This window comes from Lissotriton vulgaris, chromosome 7 (assembly GCF_964263255.1).
Source record: "Lissotriton vulgaris chromosome 7, aLisVul1.2, whole genome shotgun sequence".
NCBI lineage: Eukaryota > Metazoa > Chordata > Amphibia > Caudata > Salamandridae > Lissotriton > Lissotriton vulgaris.
Window position 1 is genome coordinate 775,986,082 of NC_141695.1, and position 25,475 is coordinate 776,011,556.

Here is a 25,475-nt window from a genome sequence, read left to right on the forward strand (position 1 = left end):
ATACCTTCTATTCACCAGTACACCATACTCAATCGCGATTGGATTATTTTTTTATGTTCCATAATCTTTCTTAATCATTAGTGGCTGCAGATATTGAATCCATCTTAATATCGGACCAAGCTCCCATCACCATTCACCTTGATGTCTTGCCGAAACCTCCAGCTTCTCGTAAATGGCGCTTTAATAACACTTTGCTTTTAGATCCAATATTCACATTATCTTTTACATCCTTCTTTAATGAATATTTTCTTTTTAATCAAGGGGATAGCACACCTTTTCATGTGGTTTGGGACGCCTTTAAGGCCTCAGCGCAAATAGCTACTACTGCCTCTTTGACCAAAATTAAAAAGTTAGAACAATCCTATTACTCCTCCAAATCAAAAGATTGCTTATCTGACCTTATAAAAGCTAAATTCCAATTTAATCAAGATACAACTAACAACGCTTCCAATTATTTGTTAAAATCTAATGCAAAGTACTATGGTGGTCAGAATAAAGCAGGAAAATTATTAGCTAACTATTTAAAGTTTAAACAAAATAAACTTAATTTAGAATCTATCTTTGATCAAAATCATCAGCTGAAATTCAAAGATGAAGACATTCTAAATGAATTCCTCCATTTTTACAAGTCACTTTATTCATCTGAAACTCTTTCCTCTGATCAAACCATTTCCCAATTTATCTCCAGGATCACACATCCTCCCAATACGCACTCAGATCTATCACCTTTAGAATCTGACTTGTCACAGAAGGAACTCCTTGACGCCTTAAAAACCCTTAAAAAGGACAAAGCTCCGGGCCCAGGTGGCTTTCCTGTGGAATTTTTCACTCACTTTGCACACTTACTTATTCCGAAACTGCATACTCTCACAATACAATACTTCTTACAATCTAGTGAATCTTAAGGTTCTTTTTCAGATGCCCTTATTTGTATCATACCTAAAGAAGGCAAAGACCCCCAATTTTTCAAAAACTATCACCCCATTTCTTTGGTAAACATTGACTATAAAATGTTCTCAAAAGCTTTGGCTCTGCGTCTACAATCTCATATGTCTGACTTGTTAGGTTCTGAGCAATCTGGTTTTGTTAAAGGACGACTCATCACAAACAATACTCGCTTATTCTTCAATATTCTTTCTAAAGCCTCACATACTACCCATTCATTAGCAGCCATAGCCTTGGATGCAGAAAAAGCATTCGAAAGAGTTGAATGGCCTTATCTCTTTCGCACACTAAAATGGTTTGGTTTTGGCCCAAAAATCAATGCCTTAATATCTATTTTGTATTCTAATCCAAGAGCAGATATATCAGCAAATAATGCGGTGTCATCCTACTTTCATGTAGGTAGAGGTGTCCGACAGGGCTGCCCTCTTTCCCCTTTTCTTTTTAATATTGCCCTAGAACCTTTTTTGCTGAGGATTCGCCAAAATGATAATATTCACGATTTTACTTTCAAAGACACCACTGTTAAAATGGCGGCTTATGCTGATGACGTCCTTTTATTCCTCTAACAGCCTCAGACCTCCCTTCCCACTTTTTTAGAAGTTGACTCATTTGCATCTGTCTCTGAATACAAATTAAATAAGGATAAGTGTGAGATCTTACCCCTCACCAAATACACTTTTAAAGCTGACTTTATTACTTCAGGATTCATGTGGAGTCCTCAATATATTAAATATTTAGGACTAAACTTTACTTCTTCTATACCAGGAAAGATATCTTGCTGTTTGGATGACTGTATACAAAGACTGTCATCTTTAACAACAAACTAGCACCCCTTATATTTGTCTTGGTGGGGTCGCTTAGACACCATAAAAATTATGCTATCTCCCATAGTCTTATACACAATTTCTAATATTCCAATATCTGTCCTTTCAAAATATTTTAAAAAGCTTAATTCCATCTTATCTTCCTTCATGTGGAGTAATAAGAAATTGCGTATATCCATATCAAAATTGATTCGTCCAAAAACGGAAGGTGGGACAAATTTCCCTGACTTCCCTAATTATCATAAATCCTTCTTATTGCATCAAGCGTCAAAATGGCTTTCTGAACCTTCTGTTAGTCAACCTCTCTGGACCACACTTGAACAATCTTTTCTTTCACCATTCTCATTTCAGGAATATTTATCTTTCACACGTAAACCGCAGTCTGTATATATCCCTATAATTAAATATACTTCTAAGATAATTCCGCCTCCTCCCCTACCCCCTTTTAACTTAAGATCCCTTATTGTTAACAACTCCAAGGCATCCACTATATATACATTTCTTCATACCTCATCTGATTTAAGAGAAAAAACCAAAGTAGAGACTTTATGGGAAAAAGATTTAGAAGGGTCTTGGACTGTGGATTTTTGGGATAATATATGGCTTAAAATTCAGAAATCCTCTAGGGCTGCAAACACCACACAGATACTCTTTTTTTATATATAATAGGCTCTTACTTTCTCCATTAACTCTTAGTACACGACACTCATCTTCCAGATACTTGTTGGTCCTGCTCATCACCTCGTGCTAACCTTTGTCACATGCTTTTCCACTGAAAACTTGTTAAAGATTTTTGGGAAAGGGTATGGTCTCAAATTAACTCCATCTTTAACTCCAATCACACTTTCTCTTTGTCACATATCTTTTTAGGAAGTTTTTCCCCTATTTGGGTAGGTTACGACTCTAATGTCAAGATCGTAGGTTTATTATTGGCAGTAGCCTTTCAACAAGTGAATAAAAATTGGAAAGACTTCACTAAATTATCTTATCAAGCATGGTGGTATGCTGTTTGTTATAATCACAGATTGGATACGACATTTGTATACCCGTTACACATGGCAACGAAACGTTTAAACTTGTGGACACCTGTTACGTTGTTCATTGACATGAGCGCTAGTAGTTCTCTGTTACATAATCCTCGCCAACAAGAAGTACCTTAACATCCATGACTTCCCTCATACTGTTATAATGTAGTTTATCCTAAACTGTACTTTTTACTGCAAATGTTTGTATATCATAAGTTTCCTCTTTAACCGATATCTTATACATAACTGTTCTTTGATTTGTACATGTTATAGCTGACTGTATTTTACTTAGGTTTCTCTTTTTTACCCACTTTAACATTGATATATTGTATGTAACTCTTTCTTTTGCTATTATTGTACCTTTTACATTGTTGTAATCCTTTAACTTAATAAAATCATTTTGAACTTAAAAAGACTCATCCAATGCCTTACTGAAAATGGCCGGTGGGTAGCACTCTTGCATTTATATCTGGCTGTTCCTTCTGAACCTCACTCAGCCCTGGCTATGCCCTAAATTGCCACTGGGTGCGAGTACAGCGTCAATGTCAACGAGTCCGCACCTCAGCCAATGCACCTGAATCACCAATGGGTGTCGCTGCTGCCTTGATTGTCTGCTTCCTACAGAATAATTCTACACCGTGCCCGGCCGTTGGGTGTCACTGTTATATCAATGAATGTCTGCGGGTGTTTGTGTAGTGCGCTGGTAGAATTGTCTTGTCCACAGCCCAGCAAGGTTCAACTGAATGACAATGCGGCGGCGGGTTTTCTTGCAGGCAGTTATGGCTGCACCAGTGTCCCTTTGCTCGCCTTGACCTCAGACAATGCTGTAAGAAGGCCGGCAAATAGGTGGCGATACGCCACCAGTGCCCCTTGACTTATTCTAGGACCACAGCCAATGCCTTACTAACTGGGCAGTGGATGCCACCGCTACCCTAATGATTGTCTTATTTCCTTAATGATCTTAGGCAATGACATAATCTATGTGACCACTGGGGGTGTCTGCAGCATCAATATGGGTTACCTTCTTGACTTCATCCTATATTTTACCATGACCGATCACTTGGGGTCACTGATGAGTTTTTGCAGGGGTTGTGACGGTTGATGCAGGAAACTTTCCTCTTGTCCTCAGCCCAGTGCAGGCCGGCAGCAGACAACTCTTCAGAGTCAGCAAGCAGTGTCTGTCACTCACTGTGCGTCGTGAGCAAAGGTAGAACTGCTGGGCACTAATGGCTAATTGTACTAATCCATCGAGAGCTGCCCTAAATGGAAAAAAATCCCAAAGCCACGACGGCCACTGTCTATCAAAAAACGAAAGAGCAGGGAGAAGCCGCGGACATCAAACAACGTCCAGAATTCTCCTCTAGGCCGGTCTGCCTTTTAGGACGTTCCTATTAGCCCCTCGCACTACCTCCTTTGTCATCGTTAACGTTTTTTGTTTTGAGGAAACAGGACATGGTGACCAAAAGTACCAGGTTCCTTGCGCCCCGAACACGCCAAAAACCAGGCCACGAACTCTGCCATTACTATAACTGACGCATTGAGGGTGACACGTGTGTGATAATTTCCCATAATAAGAACCCCACAGCTCAGCCAATTCACCTCCCTACTTGACCTAAGTACATCCTACATTCAGGGCCACTAGAATTATGCGATTCTGCGTCGGCCGGGTTTTCTGAGTAAATATTTATTTGCCACACCTGCTGCATATTGTACAGATTTTAATTTAAAAAAAAGTTGTTTGTAGCTCACACTGATCAATGGGTAGTGAAAACATGGCAACACGTGTTGCCCTGCAGTAGAAGGCCCATTACAAAGATTAAGTGGTAATTTTTCTCTTAATTTATGCTATATTAGGATGTTCAATTGATAATGACCCGTATGCCCATTGTTAAGAAGTGTAAAAATGAACAAATAATGCTGCAATAGAATCACAAAATGTGCCGCATTAAGCCTCATAACTTGCCTTTTCTCGAAGCATATTTTAGTCTATCCTGCCGCATTATTTGGTCTTTCCGTGCACGTTATTTCATGGCCCTGTCAATCTTTCAAGGAATATACACCACACAGCTCGGTCGGCGCACCTCCAGCCTGTCAACGACGGCCTCCAAATTCCAGCAATCGAATCCCAAAGTTTTGCACCCACCCCACAGCTCAGTAGAGTGGCTCTAAGGAAGCCCCTCAACCTGCCAGCTGTTTACTCCACAGTCCAGTAGTGCAGCCCCCCCCCCCCCCCCCCGAACTACAGTTATGTTGCCCTGGCGAAGCCCGTCCATTCTGCCCAATCTCTACCATACGGTTAGTGTATGTACGTTTGAGAAAATCCCCGGCAGCCTCCCTCTCTTAATCCCACTACCTGCGCTCTACCTCCCCAGTCTGAAGCAACGCCTCCAGCCTACCTGCTATCTACCCCCCAGCCTGAAGCCGCGCCTCCAGCCTACCTGCTCTCTACCCCATATGGCTCCGATGATACATCTCAAGCACTGCCTCACTGCACCCTATATTCTGCCAATAAACAGATCTCCAGCTGTCAGTGTGTTCCAAGTCTCATTTTTAACTGAACAGCATATTGCAATTGCACAGTGCAGCAGATTCACCGAATTCTTACGATACTGCACCCCATATTCGATTAATGGATTCTCATTACTCTGTGTACCTTGAATTGTGCCACTCTGAGCCCCAATTTACAGAAATGAGGTGAAGAGTGACACCTGGCATGTGAGTCCTTCTACCGAGCTGCAATAGTCAAGCTGCATGATCTGAGCTAGCCACACTGTTCCTGCTCTATCGCTTGAGTGAGGCACTCTCGGCCTGCTCCATCCTACGAGTAAGGCTCGCTAACCCTACCTGAGAGCGGAGAACTGTGGTCTACCCATGTCATCTGTGCACTTGCCCTGCTTTAGCTCTTCAGTGAGGCAGACTAGCCTTGCTGCATCCTTTGAGTAAGGCTTGCTAACCCTGCTCTAGCCTTAGAGTGGTGAAATGTGGTCCAGCTGTATCATGTGAGCGACCACACTAGTCCTCTCATCTCTTTAATGTGGCATACTTGCCCTGTTCCATCTTTTGAGTAAAGCTCACTAACCATTCACTTGCTTGAGAGGAGAGACCTGTAATCAAGCTGTTCCATCTGAGCGAGTCACTCTAAGCGAGCCACACTTTTCCTCTTTTATCTCTTGAATATGCCATTCTAGCCCTGCTCCATTCTTTGAGTAAGGTTTGCTAACCCTGCTCTAGCCTTAGGTGAAATGTGGTCCAGCTGTATCATCTGAGAGACCACACTAGCTCTCATCTCTTTTATGTGGCATACTTGCCCCTGTTCCATCATTTGAGTAAAGCTCACTAACCATACACTTGCTTGAGAGGAGAGACCTGTAATCAAGCTGTTCCATCTGAGCAAGTCACTCGAAGCGAGCCAAACTGGTCCTCTTTTATCTCTTGAATATGGCATTCTAGCCCCGCCCCATCCTAGAGTAAGGCTTACTAACCCTACTCTAGCCTTACAGTGGTGAAATGTGGTCCAGCTGTATCATCTGAGCGAGACACACTTGTCCTGCTCTATCTCTTGAGTGAGACATTCTAGCCCTGCTCCGTCCTTTGAGTGAGGCTTGCTAACCCTGCCCTAGCCTGAGAGGGAAAGCTGTTGTCAAAATGTATCCTTTGAGAACAACTAACTACTAATCTTCCAAAGCTTGAGCGAGCCGGGCTTGGCCTTTGCTTTATTTCGGTGAGCTGAGACGGCCTGCTGTATGCTTCAGAGTAACCCTCGTTATACATGAGTTATCATTTGAGTAGCCTTTCCTAGTTTTGCTCTCTGTCTGAGCCATTAAACTCAGTTTTATATGTCTTGCAAACAGGACTAGACCTGCTGTGTCCTTTGGAGGGAATTGTGCAAACCCTGTTGTATCCTTGAGTAAATCCCACTAGCCCTGCTGTATACATTGAGTGACCTGAGCTAGCACCACTCTATCCTTTCCGTGCATAGCTCTTCATCGGATGTCGTCGTCGAGTGACTAGTGCTAACCCTTCTCTGTATGTTGTGTGAGTCGCACTTGCCTTGATGCATCCTTGAGTAAATCACACTAGCCCTGCTGTAAAACTTGAGTAACCCGTGCTAGCCCTGCTCCATTCTTTGCATAGATAGTACCATGCAGGCTATAAGCTTTAAGTAACCAGCACTTTCCTACTCTGTCGCTTGTGTGAGTCGCCCAAGCCTTGTTGCACCCTTGTGTTAATAACACCAGCTCTGCCGTAAAGTTTGAGTAAATCGGCGGGGTCCGGTTATTAAGGGTTGCAGTAGGTACCGAGCGGGTGCTTGACTTTGACGGTGGTGTGCCTACTAGCCATCACCCCCCTTCCGAGACCCATGGTGTGATTAATCATTACACCGCATATGTAATTAGGTTCCTCCAAAAAGGAAGAACTTCTCAGTAACAGTAGGTTACTATAAATTTTGATTTATTACACACTTTGGACCTCAGGGTTAGGGTGGGCCTTAGCGCGCACATACAGCTGAGGTTCACACTTTGGTCCTGAAGAATGCCTGGCCATTAGCATCATATAGGCAGAAACATGTTGACCACGCACAGTGAGACATAGCTGATTAATCTTTCCAGCTCATCCATCTCTCGCTTTGTTTTCATTCGTGTATGGTTGGCCAACTAATACAATTATTTTTGGACGCAAGCTAGACATTTTTAAACCACTACACAACAACTTTCACTTGTCACTCAAATAACACTAACCAGCTCTGCAGTAATTCTGACGTTGAAACACACCTGGGAGGCACTCGGCCTTCCTGGTGGGGCCTGATGATGAAGCATGTCACCAACTAGGTTGGTGAGTGAGGGTTTTCTAAAGAATCAAGTCTGATTCTCCATGCTTGCTCTTCTCCTGAGAAGGCACACTCTTTTATGGTTCTGGCAGTATACTTGGAGTAACCTGTGCTAGCCCCACCCTATCCTTTGCCTTCATAGCTCAATACTGTCTCTAGGCTCTGAGGGCCTATTGCTAGCCCTTCTCTGTCCCTCGTGTGAGTCGCACAAGCCTTGTATCCCTGTGTAAATCACACTAGCCCTGCTGTATACTCTGAGTAGCCTGCGCTAGTCCCACTCTATTCTTTGCCTGCATATCTCCAAACTGGCTCTAGGCTTCAAGTGGTTATTGCTAGCCCTTCTCTGCCCCTCGTGTAAGTTGCACAAGCCTTGTATCCCTGTGTGAATCATGCCGTATAGTTTGAGTAGCCGGTGCTAGCCTCACTCTATTCTTTGTATGAATCAATCAATCAATCAATCAGTGACACTTATAAAGCGCGCTACATACCCGTGGGGTCTCAAGGCGCTGGGGGGGGGGGAGCCGCTACTGCTCGAACAGCCAGGTCTTCAGCTTCTTCCTGAAGGAGAGGTGGTCTTGGGTCAGGCGCAGGTCGGTCGGGAGGGAGTTCCAGGTCTTGGCGGCCAGGTGGGAGAAGGACCTTCCTCCTGTAGTCGCTCTTCGGATGCGGGGGACGGCGGCGAGGGCGTGGTTGGCTGATCGGAGGTGGCGTTTGGGAGCGTAGAAGTTGACTCGGCTGTTGAGGTAGCTCGGGCCTTGGTCGTGTAGGGCTTTGTGTGCGTGGGTGAGGAGGCGGAAGGTGATTCTTTTGTTGACGGGGAGCCAGTGAAGGTCTCGCAGATGTCCGGAGATGTGGCTGGTTCGTGGGATGTCGAGGATGAGTCTGGCTGAGGCGTTCTGGATCCGCTGGAGTCTCTTCTGGAGCTTGGCGGTGGTCCCGGCGTAGAGGGCGTTGCCGTAGTCCAGTCGGCTGGTGACGAGGGCCTGGGTGACGGTCTTCCTGGTCTCGGTGGGGATCCACCAGAAGATCTTCCGTAGCATGCGTAGGATGTTGAAGCATGCCGAGGAGACGTTGTTGACTTGCCTGGTCATGGAGAGGGAGGAGTCCAGGATGAAGCCCAGGTTGCGTGCATGGTCTGTCGGTTTGGGTGCGGTGCCCAGGGCGGGAGGCCACCAGGAGTCGTCCCAGGCGGAGGGAGAGGAGCCCAGGATGAGGACCTCCGTCTTGTCCGAGTTCAGTTTCAGGCGGCTGGTCGTCATCCACTCGGCTACCTCTTTCATCCCTTCGTGCAGGTTGGCTCTGGCGGCGGCGGGGTCGTTGGTCAGGGAGAGGATCAGCTGGGTGTCGTCGGCGTAGGAGATTATGCTGAGGTTGTGTTTGCGTACGATGGCCGCGAGGGGGCTCATGTAGACGTTGAAGAGGGTGGGGCTCAGAGATGATCCTTGGGGGACGCCGCAGATGACTTCGGTGGCCTCTGACTTGTACGGTGGTAGGCGGACTCTCTGTGTTCTCCCGTCGAGGAAGGAGGTGATCCACTCCAGCGCCTTGTCCTGGATTCCGACGTTGCTGAGGCGCCGTACTAGGGTGCGGTGGCAGACCGTGTCGAATGCCGCGGAGAGGTCTAGGACCTATCCTGGATATAAGCTGCGAGTAACAAGCGCTAGCCCTTCTCAGTCCCTCTCAGTCCCTCTGTGAGTCACACTTGCCCAGCTGTTTCCTTTCAGTGATCTGCACTAGTGCATATTTTAGTGAGCTTCATCGAGCTCGATGCATCCTTTGTGTGTTCTATGAGTCACTCGCACTGTCATGGCCCTGCCCTGTCTTTGACTCACACACGCCCCTGTCCTTTGAGTGAATGACACTAGCCTGGCTGTGTACACTGTGGCCTATAGTGGCTAACAGTGTGGCTATACTTTTTGAGTGAGTTGCACTACTTGTGCTGCATCCTGTGGGTCATTTGTGCTCACGTCTCTTTCTCATCATTTGGTCACACTAACCCATACTGGGCTTCACTCTACTATTCTAGTGCTAGACTGCAGCCCCTCGGGGGCCACGCCGGTACCCTCAAGCGTGGGCAGGAGCCCTGAACTGTAGCAGAGAATCTCCAACCATAAAAGGGAAAAACATCCCGCAGCCGGCAGGAAGATAAAAATATAGAGATATGGAAACGATCGGAATCACAAGGGAAAATAGAAACTATTAAAAGTAAAAAATCATTACGCATCCAGATAAATTAACGTGCACTGTGATTGTTAAGGGGTTTTTCTGGTCCGAGGGACCGCGCATGCGCGTCTGCCAGAGCTCGTAACTAACCCTAGAGCAAACAAGAAAATAGGGGGGCTCACAATCCCGGGTTTGATAGTGAACTAACTGCTATACTAGGGGTGCAGGGGACCCCGAAAACCCAGGGGCACTGGAGCCACTGCACCTGCTGCACTATTGACAGCTTGGCTGTGCCATTATTTGAGAGCTGTGGAATTGGACAACCCAGTGCCTTTAGAGGCCGTCCAGACAGCTGCAGAAACCCACACATATCTATAACATGATATAGCTCCTAACTTGCAATACACTGAATCGACAAAGACTACGGTAATATAAGGCTTGCTCACCAGGTACTACTTAACACGACCCCCATCCCAAAACAAAATGAAACCAAACCTGAGGTCGAAATGGACAGGAAACGGGGAACGACATTACTGAGCTTTTATTAGTTTGATCAAAACAGTTCCCACACTTTATATTGAAATACACAACCGTTCCTAATGGCTGAGTGCTGCAGGTTGAAAGGGGGAGGAAGGGACTCGTCTACCATTAAGCGAGACACGGCTAAAGAAGAAGCACGCCGTCTCTCCACGATGCGTGCCATCTGAAAGAAATGCAATCTGTCCAATAAAATGGGTATGCACTCAGTACAATCAGCATTCTACTAAAACATAGCTTCTGAAAATAATGTACACACTCATAAAATCTTTTTGCACATAGTGTGACAGCCTATTTACGCTATGTGCAACCTTTCTTATAGTCAGGGCCGCTGGAATAATGCGGGAGGAGAGGGCCAAATTATGCGGCAGGGCTCAGTACATTATGTGGCAAGCAAAGCCAAATTATGTGGCATAATGTGACTCATTTATTAGGTCTCGCCTATGCGGCACGCATGCACTGCATAGGGAAAAGACCTTTAGCCATCGATTCAGTTTGGCTGCCAAAAACGTGCACGCATTGCATTGCCTTCAATGGCAACGCGTGCACGTTTGGCGATTCCCTTACGGGAGCGAGCTTTGACACATGGTTCCTGCTCGCTCCCGCAAGGGAATCCGGCGCAGGTCCCCTCCTCTCTTCCCCTCCCCCTGCTGCCTCCTCCTCTCCTCATCAGCGCAAGGCGCCCGTTAGTTTGCGCATGGCTGCGGCTCAGACGCCTGAAAAGGGCGGCAGAAGAAGTTTTCTACTTTGTTTACGATGGCGCGTGGTAGCTGAGCTCACTGCAGTCCAATGAACGAGAAAAGAACGTGGCACCTCTTGCATCCGCCGCCATGCTTGATCTTACAATTATCCGGTTTTCAGTCTATAAACCATCCTGCTGCAGTCTTTCTTCCATTGCTATGACCATGTCTGTGACGCTAAGCGTCTTATAAATTGGAGGTGGTCGCTATCCGGGCGTGTGCTCTCTGAGCTGACGGACATATTGAAAAACCTGAACAGAAGCACGCAGTATTTATGATCTTAACACAAAAAACTTTTGCTTAATTAAAATCTCGCAATTTTAATTTGTTTACAAACTTGCAGTGAGTCAACATTATTGTCCGTTTAAGTTAATTTTACTCTTATGTTACCTTGATGGTCAAGTGAACTAGAGGTTACTTGCATTAATATGATGAAAAACAAACAGGGTAGTTGAATTAACAATGCCTGTGTCATAAAGTCGATTTTTCAGTCCTGTTATAGCGAGTTGCAGTTCAGGCCATTGCAAGACGGCTGTTGTGATCACGACGCAAGAGCTTCAACCTGCAACATAGGAAGTAAGTACATGTTTTCACAAGCCTGTGACAACTCTCCGCGCTCCACCTCTTGTGTGTCGACATGTCAAAAAGAGGTCTGGTTGGCGAAGGTAATCTCTCCCATATGAATATGGGGGACCATTAGGATGGCGGACGGACTTTGTTCGTCCGCAATCCTGTTGTGGCAAGGGACCGTCCGCCATAATGGCGGAGGTCCCGTGCGCCGAATTAGGATGCACCCGCCACAGTGGCGGGTGCATCCTGCATTTTTAACATTGCGGCTGGCGGTGCTGAAAGCACCGCCCGCCGCAATGCTAAAAATGCATGTTGTGCGTTTCAAAGCACAACAGGACAGGCACCGCGCGGTGCCTGCCATGTTGTACTTTAAAACGCTGGGGGGTACCATAGGTACCGCCCATGTGCACCCCCCCTTCACCCTGGGGGCCCGCAACGGGCCCCCAAAGCAAAGACCGTATGCCTTTCCGTGGCGGCATTGCCACCACGGAAAGGCATTCCCCAAAGCCTATCCTAATATGGCTGTCGGTGTCTGATAGACACCGCCACCATATTAGACCTTTTCCGTCACACGGTCGCAAGGCGACCGCGGCGGAAAAGCTGCAGACGGTCATCCCGTCTGCCGTGGGCCATCCTAATGTGGCGGGGGTCATTTCAGGGAGAATGGCGGACGGATTGCCCCGGCCGGGCCGGCGGTGGCTACCGCCAGCCCGGCGGGGGCAATCCGTCTGCCATCCTAATCGGCCCCATAGTGCATAAAGGACGAGTAACGTTAGTCGGAAATCGGTCTTCTGTATTGACTAATTTTAGAGGCAGGTGTTGGGAACTTCTCCCAAAGATTTATATTTAAGTTGCCTCTGTGTAGCGCCCAATGAAGAGTGCCAACTACAAAGGTTCACAATCTGTTTTAAGAGGGGGCATGTAGGGAAGGGCTGCCTGCACCAGTAAAGGTGAGCTGAACACAGCAAGAAGGCGGATGTGTCGTTTACATATGCCAATAAAAAGATCTGAAAACACCTTAGTTGAAGGGACCTTAAATGAGCAAGGAACTCTTGAAAGCACACATTGTATTGTATTGTAATTGCATTTATATAGCGCTTCCTACCCCTGACGAGGCGTCGAAGCGCTTTTTCAGCGAGTAGCGCGCTACTCCGGGACCCATAGAGGATTAGTGTTGAATTAGTATAGTGAAACATGCAAGTACATTTTAAGTGGTGGATAGGTTAGTCAGTTATTTGGATTTGGAATGATAGCAGAAGGATAGAGGAGGACAAAGGTTTGTATTTACATAGCGCTTGTTGACGCACGCTATTCAGGAAGCCTATAAAGGATTAGTGGCAAATTAATATGGTGAAATATGAAGTAATTTCAGTGGTGGATATTAGTCAGTTACTTGGAATGAGAAGGATAGCAGAGGGATAAAAAGGGAAAGAAAGATTTGCATTCATATGGCACTTGTTACCCCTGATGGGTGTTGAAGCGCTTTTCTGGTGAGTAGCATGCCACTCCGGAATCCATAAAGTATTAGTGTTAAAAATTGGTATAGTATAAATATGAAGTAATTTGAGTAGTGGATATGTTATTCAGTTATTTGGGTAGTATATTAGTATAGTTGAATATGGAATTTGAGAAGTGAACATGTTAGTCTGTTAATTTTGATTGAAAAGGATAGTGGAGGGATAAAAGAGTGAAGGATTTTTTTTCTTAAGGTCTTAGCAGTAGGAGGAGGTTTTTGGATGAGTAAAAAGGAGTTTGAGGGGAGGAGTCAGAGGGAAGAGTTTAGAAAGGTTTGCTTTAGGGGATCGGTATAGTAAAAAGAGGTGTCAGATGATGCAAGGAGGGGTAGAGTTTCACTGGCTTGTGAACACAAAATGGTGGATGGGGGTGCACTGTTTCAACATACAGGTCTTAGCACAGAGCAAAGGATAAATTTGGAGGGAAAACAGATTTGTCACCAAGGAATGAGAGGGATAAACTACAGAGGTTGGACTTCAAATCCCACAATTAAACACGTTAAATGGGAGCATTCATGGGCAGGGAAAAACCACAAGTTTAAAACACAAAACAGGTGATAAAATAGGCAATCACAGGCTGGTCAAAACTACAATTTTAAACTGTAACAACCACAGGCAAAGACAGTAATCACAGAAAGGGAAAATCATTTTTTAAACAACTTTTGTTTTGGGAAGAGACAGCACTAGTCTGTCTCCTTACCACTTCCTGGACTCTGCTCACTGCAGTCTGGGGCACAGGCAGGCTGCAACTCACAAGATTTTGCTAAGTACTCACAGATACTTAGCAAAATTGAGTTGGGGGTCGATATGCCGCTGGCCACTTATTTTCTGGGTTGTAAAAATGGAAAATGCAACGTTATTATTTCAGGAATATTTAAACCAATTTTCTACTACAGAGGTTTGCACAAAGCTTAATTTTTTACATCTTTATTGTAATCATAATGTGATTAAAAAAAACAAATAGTTGTTTTATGGTGTTTGTGGTATAGGGACTTGAAGACTGGAGTAACCCAGTACTCTGGAGTAGTGTACAAACAAAAGTTCATTTACACATTGTTTGACTTAGCCCTTTCTGCAGGGTCATCCTCAAACTTTTTGTCTACACCCTCCTGTTTTCTGAATGTTTTTCTTGGCTTTTAAGACTTTGTGCACTTTACCACTTCCAACCAGTGCTGAAGTACTTGTGCTCTCGCCATAAAATATGGTAGAATTGGCTTATACAGAGTTAGCATATTTAATTTATTTGTACAGCCATGGTAGAGTGGTACTACATGTGCATAGGGCCTTTAAATTAAATGCTACCAGTGGTTCTGCAGCACTGATTTTCCCACCCACTTAAGTAGCCCTTCAAACGTTTTTCAGGCCTGCCACTGCAGCCTGTTTGTGCAATTTTAAACTGCCATTTCGACTTTTCAAAATAAACCTTGTGGCAGGCCCAAATTGTCCTCTTTAATACATACATCACCCTTCTGGTGGGCCATGGACAGCCCGCAGGGAGGGTGTTGTGTATTTAAAACAAGCATTGGCATAGCCAATAGGTCTCGCCTTTGGGACCTTAGAAGTGTTTAGTTACCCAGCACAATATCCTTGGTTGAAAAACATCAAGTGTTGCATGGCTACACACTTCTAAAGTCCCAACGGCTAGACCTATTGGCTATGCCGATGCTTGTTTTTAAACTTGGTAACACTTTTTGGGCCTTGGTTTCATTACATTAGTACAAATTTAGCACTCAAATATATCAATAAGCTGCAGAAAGATGACCAGTCCAGCTTTGCAAAGGTACTTATATTGCGCGACAACACATGTTGTTGCATTTTTAGTAACTTTTGAACCGTTTGAGCTAGAAACCAAATATTTGTTGTTAAAATCTGCAGATGATGGATTAGGTGGCAAATGCGGCAAATCTATAATTATATGAAAATCGCTGCAGCTGCACAATTACATAATTCCAGTGGCCCTGCTTATAGTGTATATAATACATTTTTCAAACTAATGACATACAGTGCTTTTTGTCACAGGCTTGGACCACTTAGCATTATATATGCATGTCACTATTTACACAATGCGCCCACCAGGATTGAAGTCAGTTGTCATCTGGTTACACCCACATACATCCGAAGTGAATGCATTCACCACCATCAATCCATAAAATGCATTTCCCATAGAATAATTTCAAGTTCCATTTATTTTTCATTCAAAGCGTTTACATTAGATTTAATATCCATTTAACTGTGGGTGACAGGCAAACAAAAAAATGACAGAATATGTTGTTATTTTTAGCCATATCTCTGACCCCGCCCCTCACACTCGCTGTCTAGGCCACGGTTCCCTTACTTTTTTTCGCCGCTTAATAAAACCCAATGAAATACTATTAGCAAACTCCAGTCAAGGAGTACCCAGGGGTGTAAAAGGCACCCAGATTCCAAAAGCGCCTCGGAACTAAACAAACGATGGAAATGCGCTATACAAATGCACATAACGCAACATAATGTGATGTCTGGCTGCAAGTGCGCGCCCACCACGTGACGGAAATAGACAATAACTTTACTCCTGCTGGCACCGAGCACTTTATAGTGCGACATGTTCAGTGCACGAGCGGAATGATTATATGGAGCACTTTATTGCAAGCAGCAGGAGCCGCTGCCACGGTTTGGGGTTAGGGGGTCATGCTGAGACTGTGGAGAGACGCTATTATGGAAAACATTTTTAGTACAGGAATCATTTGCCTAGGAATGGGGATTCTGGTGTTGAGAAGAAATGTTCTATTCTGTCCTCGCCTAAAGTGTAACTTCTCTAGACAGGCACACGCTGGAGCAGTAGGGAGAGGTTGTTACCACGGAATGGCAGACATGCCAGGGCTTCCTAAAGAGGTCTCACCAGGAGAACGTGCTGAGATCAAGAGTCGCCACCCATGGCATGTACCCGAGGAAAGATGCTTTAATGAATAGCAGAGGTAAATTCCGTAGGGAGGGCCGCGCAGACAACAACAAATATGTCCCCTATTACACAAACAGCGTGGTGTAGCCACTTGAAGAGCCTTTGGTGGACACAAACCAGTTAGAAACTGTACAGAAAGCGGTAGAACCGTAACATAGCTCAGAGGGTTGAGCGACAGGTGCCTTCGCTTGCAGTTAATCTGGAAGACGCAAGTTTAAATCTTGGCAATGCATGCTCAGCATTTCATCTTCGTGAGGTAGCATAAAGAACACTAACAAGTTGGCTACAAGTAAAGTACTAATGAGCACTACAGGATGTGGTGTGTGCTAAGTTAGTGATCACTGTCCTTGTTTTTAAGTTAATGTTGAAGACCATACGTCTGCCATGTCTAACTGCTGCCAGTGACAGATGTTGCTCTTACCCAAGTGTTAATACTCAATTCACCGATCTAAGAAGGATGGAAGACTAAATCTACCCAGCTGGGATTCAGACTACAGTCCTCCAGAAAGCTGCACCTTTTCAGCAGGTCATCTTCAGCTCACTGAGCTATTCTTAAGACTCTGTCTCTTGACATTTTGCATCTCTCGGTGGGAGCTAAAACGAGGTACCAATTTTCCCACCAGCTTCGTGGCCTCGAGCTCTCTCCAACATCACAAAACCAAGGATTTTAATGCTCCAGATGTGTCATCGCTCCGATACCTAGCCCAGATGTGCCTAGTGTGCAAGCTAAATAATTCTTGGGAATTGGTTTATGTATCCTGCCATTAGCTTGTTGTTGGACAGTGAAAACGTGCACAAAGTACCAAGAATAGGGTTGTTTCTCTGATCAAATCACAAGATTCTCTCATTCTGTGACAAATTTCAATAACTGACAAAAAAGTCCATTCCAGTGAGGTCCTCCAGAAATCTATTGCTCTGCGGAATGAGGTGGCATTGGGTGGCACAGTATGATAGGGCTGTGTGTGTATGAGCTGAGAATATGGAGTCCCGACTACCAAAGTGACAGAATATTGTTACAACAATAGTCAGGCCCACAATGTTGACAGGCAAGTTTCTATACATTTTCTCCTCATATGTACTTTGGTGATATACAAATCTTCAAGGTCCTCAGATGTGGAGTAAAGAATAGTAAATGCTTACCTTCCATTCCATATTTTGTCCCTTGATACTGTAGTAACGAACTAGTGTCCCATCGAAATTCTCGGTTCGATATTCCCTACAACTATCGGTAGGGTATGATTTGCTTTGGTCTGGCAGTATAGGGAATGGGGTGGCTTGGGACGGTATTGGGGATTGGTGAGCGAGGATGGGTGGTGTGAAGGTAAAGTGAGTGGGGCTTAGTGGGAAGAAGTGGAACCCAATGGATGACTGTGGTGGTTGTAGATGGAGTGGTACAATTTCATGTGGTATGACCGGTGTGATATTTATATGAGAAAGAAACCTCAATTGTGCAAAGCTGGATTTTAGAAGTCACAAAGGAGCTTATAGAGGCACAAGGCTACAGACCAAATGCTTAACAATGTTATGGAACACCTAGATGACATACATTACCCTAGTTACAGACACATGGGTGTATTTTATCTCTTATAGTATACTATTCCCGAATATTGAATATATTGATAAAGAGAAGTACCACAAATGAAAAATTATATTTAGCTCACACTGAAAGAGAATAAACATCAACTATATTAACATTATATCGTGGATGTATATGTTTGCTGCACAGGATATGAAAAATATGATCTATAAGCATTGGGCAAAATACAACCCAAACCTGGAAGTAGCTACTGATAAGTAGCACACACGCTTGTGCAGAGCCCCAGCAGGAAGTTATGTATTGCCCTTCATATACAGCCCTTTCTACTCCTTGCTTACATGCTAGCCCCATGTCGCAGATTCGGCCAAACATAGCCACCTCTGAAACCATCTGGGTGGATTGGGCCAGAGTTCTCTTTTCTTTGAGCATTTATTCCAGCTTTTGCACTGAGGGGGATGAAGGTAAACAGGGAGCTCCCTAGCCTCTGCCCACCTCTCCCCTGAAGCGCAGCTGCTCAGAGAACACAGGAGAAAGCTGTGTCTGGCCTAAATGGCCATGATGGGTCATCGACTTATGAGCCTTTTCATAACTTCTGACATCACAAGGCACGTGTAGCAAGCTGGTGTGAAACAGGACTTTACACAGTGTTTGCACACTCTAGTGCACAGTGAATCATATGGGATCATTGCCAGTGGAAAGACGGGGAACTGAATGGTATACAATGCACACTCATATAGTTTTAAAATAGCTTTGCGGCACGTGACACTTCTTCCACAGGCTCGCTCACCATCCAACTGAACACAGGAAAAGTATTTTTCAGTAGCAAAAAAAAGCATGAGGGAAACATGCGTTCAGGTCAGACTGTTTTTTCCGGCCTAGTTGGTCCAGCAGTTTTATGGGCGGTGCTGTACGGTCTCCCTCCTCAACCTATATTCTACATTCTGCTGGGGTCAGACAAGACTCACTAGTTTCTTCGAGGTGTGCTTGGGCCTACAAAATGGATATCGGTGCAAAGGGTGGCACCAGTTTTCATAGGACACACAATTGCCATAAATTATATAGAATAACACCCAATCAGAGGTTTTGGTTCCAGAATAATACGTCTTCATTATTCACAAGCAACTAATAAAACAGATACAAGTGTAATCTTTAGTGAAAACTAGAGCCCTCTTGTCTATGTGCTGTGGGGATGCCTTATGTCACTTTTATCTTTAAACCCTTTGTGGACGAACCAGACTTGACGTGAAGGAGGAGAGGCTATGGATTAAGCATTGGTAAAGCCAACAGGTCTGTTGTTGGCAGCCAGCCCTTCTGCTTTGTCGGTGATTTCTGTTTTGCCACTGCATTTGCAAAAAGTTATTGTTGGGTAAGTCGCTGGGTCCTCGTCAATCTAAATAAATAAGACTGTGGTTAAAAACAAAAATATGTTTTGGTCTCAAAAAGCACACTTTGCCATAGTAGACCCTTGCGTTGAAAGGAACTACTTTGTGTGTGGATGTACTACTTGAGAAAGGGCAGAATGGTGTTACACCTAGTGAATACAGCCAATGGCTGAAGTGGGGTGAGCCCTTGTCCATGCTGTAGGTTGTAATGGATGTAAGAAAACTTTGAATGTCACAATAACAGAACAACAAATTCAGGAGACTGGCTAAAGCCCCTATAAGTTATTATAGCATACAAACAATTTTAGTAAAATAAAAAGGTCTTCGCTAACACCAATCCTAAAACTCACTTGTGCAATGGAAAGCTAATTCGTTAAGCACTCAATAGTATCTTGTGTCTCCGAATGTGGAGAGAAGAGAGAGAGAGAAAGGAGAAAGAGAGAGGGAGCGCCTGCTTCTCTCTCAAGTAGAGTAGGAATCTAAGAGATGCTTATTCGATTAAGAATGGAGCCGAGCAGACACTACCTGCTGTGGTACTGGTTGCAGGTTAAGCGCTTACTTTGGCCTAGAACTTGGTCATGTTAGTCTGTGTATGGGTATTGGATGTATTGAGATGCTGGGCTGGCCTTTTGTGTGTGGTGATGTGTGTTGTCCTTATGGGGATGTGTGTGTTGCTTGTTGTATGAATATTGTGGTGGTAAGTTAGGGTAATGGAGTGGGAAGTTGCGAGTTGAGGTTATGCATGGATAAACTATCAATTTTTGTTTTGTTTGTTCCGTGAATGTGTAGACAGAAGGGTCATGGGGAAATCCTTTGTTGAGTGAAGCCTTCATTCAACATGTAGGCGTGCCACTGGGCATCCAAGACTACATGCCCAACACACTTACGTGGCACATCATTGTGAATATACAGACATATATTGGTAGGCCTCATGTTCAGGTAGGTTACAAGACTTGCAGGTGTTGGATGACTGTGCAATGTTAGTCACAACGTGCTTGTTGTCTCATCTTCAAAGAGGTGTGGCCGTTTGTTGTCTTTGTGTGTCCATGTTAGAGCATCTAACGGGTTGTTATTGGGTGAATGTGTAAGCTAGACGTTGGAAATTGAGTGATTGCTAACATCTGTCCCTATATTGTAAATGCAAGGGAATGGACCCTTGACAGGATCTACCAGCTGTTGTTGTAGCCCAAAGGCTTAGTATGCAATAAAGAACCTACCTCCCACCTGAGTGGCTCCAAGCTCTTGGATGAAGGTCCTGCTTTTTAATTCTCTGTAAACAGTCCTCAGCTTTTACAAGTCCGTGCTATCAGTGGTCTGTCCAACTGGCTCACTTTATTACAATGATCTCTATAAACAATTCTGAGCTTTTACAAATCAGCATTATCAGGTGTTGGTCCAATTGGTTCAATTAAAGCAACCAAACAAAACAGTTCCTAGAATGCACTGCTTGGCTTCGTGAAACGCAGGACTAACGAATAGTGTTCGGTTTAGGGAGCAATCTGAAATTCCTGCAGTCTTTATCAAGTTTAATTTTTGTCACAAATCTTATGTTTGACATTTACGCCGTTACAATTGTGTTTGTTTTTCTCCTTTAAAATGGTATGCAGTTTTTTTTAATCAGCTATTCTCAAAAAGAAGGACGAAAAAAAAACAAAGTTGCAACTTGTCTCTAAAACTTGGTCCTTGGAGACTGGAGGTTCTTATGCAATAAATCACTGCAAGGGACATGAGGCATATGAGACTCACTGATCCACTTGGACGTAACTGATTTACTACAGTGAGGCTATGCAATGATGTAGAAACGAACTAGTGCAACAATTTCCTTGCTCCTTAATGGTTTCTATGTTAGGACTTTTCTTCCTAACAGCACCAACAAATGAAAACAGCAGATGCTGTGTCAGCTGAAGCAATAAGCCAATAGCTCTAGGTTTAATTCATGCAGCGTAAAATGCATGCTGCGTTAGCACAATAAAGCGACACACATGGGAGGGAGAAAGCTGCAGCGGACAGAGATGTTTATAGTTGTGAAGAAGCCCCTTGTACAGTTCTATGCAAGTGGAGGCAGAATCATACACTGAAACAGCCATTAGGTGAGAGTAATACTCCAATGGTGAAGACGTGATTGACAAAGAATTAAGCCAATGGCTGAATGAGCTTGGTCCAAAGAGCTTGTTGAAGAAAGCCAACAGTTAAAATGGGAGGATCCAAAGGAAACTCTATGTATATTGTTAACAAAAGGTATGTTTGACAAATGTGCCGTCAAAAGCCAGACCTCACAAGCATTGGCAAAGCCAATAGTTATTGCCTATATGAGAACTGTTGGCCTTGTCATTGTTTTTTTAGCCATGTTGCACAGCAGTGCGGCCGCTGTGCAACATGCCTGAGAGTAAAGAAAACAAACATTGGCAAAGATAGTGGGTTTCATCTATGCAAGATCTATCGGCTTTTTCCTTTTTTTAGGTCTCGCTGGTGTTAGCAGCGCGAAGCGCTGCATCCAGCGAAATACCTTATGTTGTGCACTTGCCGGGAATGTTGGACAGGGGAAGGGTACGCGCTTTCCCTCGGCGATTTCATCTCTAGGACGCGCACGCCCAGCCCAGCGCCATGCACATCTCCTGTTCAACATTCACCGCAAGTCAGCCTCTCGCCTCTCTCAATCGTGCGCGCACACACACAGCCACACTCACGCATGCACACATGCACACACACACACAGGCACACACGCACACACATGCAGTCACGCATACACACACACACAGGCACACACGCACGCACACACACTGCATACACACACGCGCACACAGCCACCCCCTCCCCACCCCCACCCACTCACCTGGCTCTTTCCGCGTGTCCCTCTCTCTCTCTCTCGGCAGGCAGCGGGTCAGTCTCGGCATGGGAGCCCGCAGTGCTGGTTTTCACCCTGGCCCCCTCCTGGGACCCGGGACTTCAGCTGCCGGCGCCGGGGCTCCCTCTTCATTACAAATAGCGCGCATGCGCTGGCAGTCCCCGACCTCTCAGTCACAGCCCGGTTTCAGTTTCGCTATCTTCCGTGTTCGCCGTCCGCGTGAAACCCCTCTTTCTGGTCTTTCCATGGCGCCTGGTTCGCGCATATGTTTAATATGCAGGGCCGCTTTCCTCGGTGTTTCACGGCCGCTTTCCTTGTGCTCTCACCCCCCACTGCCACCCGCCCCTCGCACCTTGTTTTAATGCCCAACCCCGTGTTTACTGCGCTGACCTGCTGTCACGGCTGAGAACGGTTAGACATTTTATTCTCACGCTCACATTGTGTAATTACGTTTTTTGGACTGCTACGTTTTCCAAGATATGAAAACATTTCTCCGCTCTGCTGTGCTGTTAATCAACCGAGCTTAAGTGGGAAAATGCATTTCTTGGCATCTGAGCATCATGGCCTAAGAAATCTTAGCAGGTCCTAATGATAACATTACAAGATCTGTTGTTTCCACACGGGAGAATTCACACTGCGTTAGCAAAAAACAAGCTTGACCACCTCCTGTGAAATATTCTTGCGCCCGGGACGCAGCCATTACCCACAAGTCCGCACGCTCGTCCAGGCCTAGAAATGAACCTGTTCATTCACATTAAACATAAATAAAAGCTCTGCGCTTGCTTTGATCGCCTCTGCGCCTCTCCAGTGATGCGCCCCTCCTGCGTCCTTCGGCACTTTCATTGAGCGACCAGAGACCTACGCCGCTGCCCCATCCTATTTCTGTCTGTCTTGGAGATGTAATTAATGTTTTGTGTATAGCGCTTACATTCGCCTCGCAGCATCGAAGCACTGCATTTGTATTTACTGAGGTGCAGGGGCATCATTAAAAGAAGCCCAGTACGCAGTAAACAAAATGTCAAAGTGGTGGTAAGGAATGGGTGTTAAATACATTAATACAGTCAGACATTGCATATTATGCATTAAAAAAACGCCTTGAAGAGGAAGGTAAAGCGTCGGCCATCACCTGCAAGTCTGCATGCGCGGCCAGGCCTGGAAATGAATCTGTTCATTCACTCTAAACATAAATAAAAGCTCTGCCCTCGATCAATCAATCAATCAATCAAAGCATTTATATAGCGCACTACTCACCCAGAGGGTCTCAAGGCGCATGGGGAGGGGGGTCCGCTACTGCTCGAACAGCCAGGTCTTGAGTTGCCTACTGAAGGCGAGGTGGTCCTGGGTCAGGCGGAGGTGGGTCGGGAGGGAGTTCCATGTCTTGGCGGCGAGGTAGGAGAAGGACCGTCCCCCTGTGGTGGCTCTTTGGATGCGGGGGATGGCGACGAGGGCGTGACCGGTCGATCGAAGCTGGCGTTTGGGAGCGTAGAAGTTGAGGCGGCTGTTGAGGTATCCTGGGCCTTGGTTGTGTAGGGCTTTGTGTGCGTGGGTGAGGAGTCGGAAGGTGATTCTCTTGTTGACCGGGAGCCAGTGCAGGTCTCTCAGGTGTCCGGAGATGTGGCTGCGACGGGGGATGTCCAGGATGAGTCGTGCTGAGGCGTTCTGGATCCGCTGGAGTCTCTTCTGGAGTTTGGCGGTGGTTCCGGCGTAGAGGGAGTTGCCGTAGTCCAGACGGCTGGTGACGAGGGCCTGGGTGACCGTCTTCCTGGTCTCGGTGGGGATCCACCGGAAGATCATACGTAGCATGCGCAGGATGTTGAAGCACGACGAGGAGACGGCGTTGACTTGTCTGGTCATGGAGAGGGAGGAGTCCAGGATGAAGCCCAGGTTGCGTGCGTGGTCTGTTGGTTTGGGTGCGCTGCCTAGGGCGGGGGGCCACAAGGAGTCGTCCCAGGCGGAGGGTGAGGATCCCAGAATGAGGACTTCCGTCTTGTTCGAGTTCAGTTTCAGGCGGCTGTTCTTCATCCATTCGGCTACCTCTTTCATCCCTTCGTGGAGGTTGGCTCTGGCGGTGGCGGGGTCGTTGGTGAGGGAGAGGATCAGCTGGGTGTCATCGGCGTAGGAGATGATGTTGAGGTTGTGCTGGCGTGCGATGTCTGCGAGGGGGCTCATGTAGATGTTGAAGAGGGTTGGACTGAGCGAGGAGCCTTGAGGAACCCCGCAGATGACTTCGGTGGCTTCAGATCTGAACGGGGGAGGCGGACTCTCTGTGTCCTTCCGGCGATCTGATCGCCTCTGCGCCTCTCCAGTGATGCGCCTCCCCTGCGCCCTTCAGAGCTTTCATTGAGAGACCAGAGAACTACACCTCTGCCACGTCCAACTTCTTTCTGTCTTGGAGATGTAATTAATGTTTTGTGTGTAGTGCTTATATTCGCCTCGCAACATCGAAGCGCTGCATTTGTATTTATTGAGGCGTACGAGTATCTCTAAAGAAGCTCAGCACGCGGTAAACAAAATTTCAGAGTGGTGGTAAGGAATGGGTGTTAAATACCTTAATACGGCTCAGACATCACATATTATGCATTAAAAAACAGCATTGAAGGGAAGGTAAAGCGTCGGCCATCAACATACATATGTCGTCAGATCTCTTCCTTGGACATATAAATTAGAAATACATTCTACACGGCTTAAATTGATACCCATAATACAAAGCACGATTTTCAACCTCAAGAAAAACAAGCATTTGCAATGCAATAGGACTCGCATTTACGCAAGTTTGAGCTATTGGCATTGTAAATGACAATGCCCTTCATTTATGTTTCGGTTTTTAAAACATAAATAAAAGGCATTGTCATTTACAATGCTAATAGCTTAGACTCTCATAAATGCGAGACCTATTGCATTGCAAATGCTTGTTTATACATGTTGCACAGCAAAGTGGGCTGCGGTGCAATATGTCTTAAAGTAAAAAAAATAAAGGTGCCCTGATGCGGTGTTAGCACTTTTTTGTGGTGGGGTGGTGGCAGGGAAGGGAGAAGCAATAATGGGTGTTGGAAGGCAGGCAAGCAAGGATGGAGGCGGGCTAAGGTGAAAGGAAGCAAGTAATGATGGGAGAAAGCAGCAACTGGGGTCGATGGGAATGGAGTCGGTGGACAGGTAAGCATGGGGGAGCAAGAAGCAATGGGAAGGAGTTGGTGGGAGAGACGGGCAAGTAAGCATGGAATGCAGGAACGGTAGGAGGGGCAGGCAGAGACAGCCTGCAAAAAAGATGCACTCTGGTGCAGTGATTCACTAGAATAAGAAAAAATCTACCTCTGCAAGCACACAGCCAGTGGAAGGACATTGGCTGTAGACAGGAAACTGTTCTTGGTCCATTCTCCAGGGAACATGACATACACAAGATGAAAATGAGACGCTGGAGGCACTGACCAATGAGAAGCAAGGAAATGAGAGTGATATCGAAGTCAACTAATAGTAATTAATAGGCAGGCTCTAAGCCCTTTTTGATTTTTTTTCAATTGAAGAGCAGTTCCTGAGTTACAGCGCATGCTCAGGCGAGACTTAAAAACTAAACTCCTCAGGTCATATATGACAAAATAATTACCTCTCTTACTGCTCCAATCAAAAATC

General features: G+C 45.5%; 1 protein-coding gene across 2 annotated transcripts in view; it reads right to left on the minus strand.

The window, feature by feature from the left end:
- Nucleotides 1-25,475, minus strand: part of BAHCC1 (BAH domain and coiled-coil containing 1) — a 332,705-nt gene that overhangs the window by 210,399 nt on the left and 96,831 nt on the right. The gene's annotated exons all lie outside the window — the stretch shown is intronic.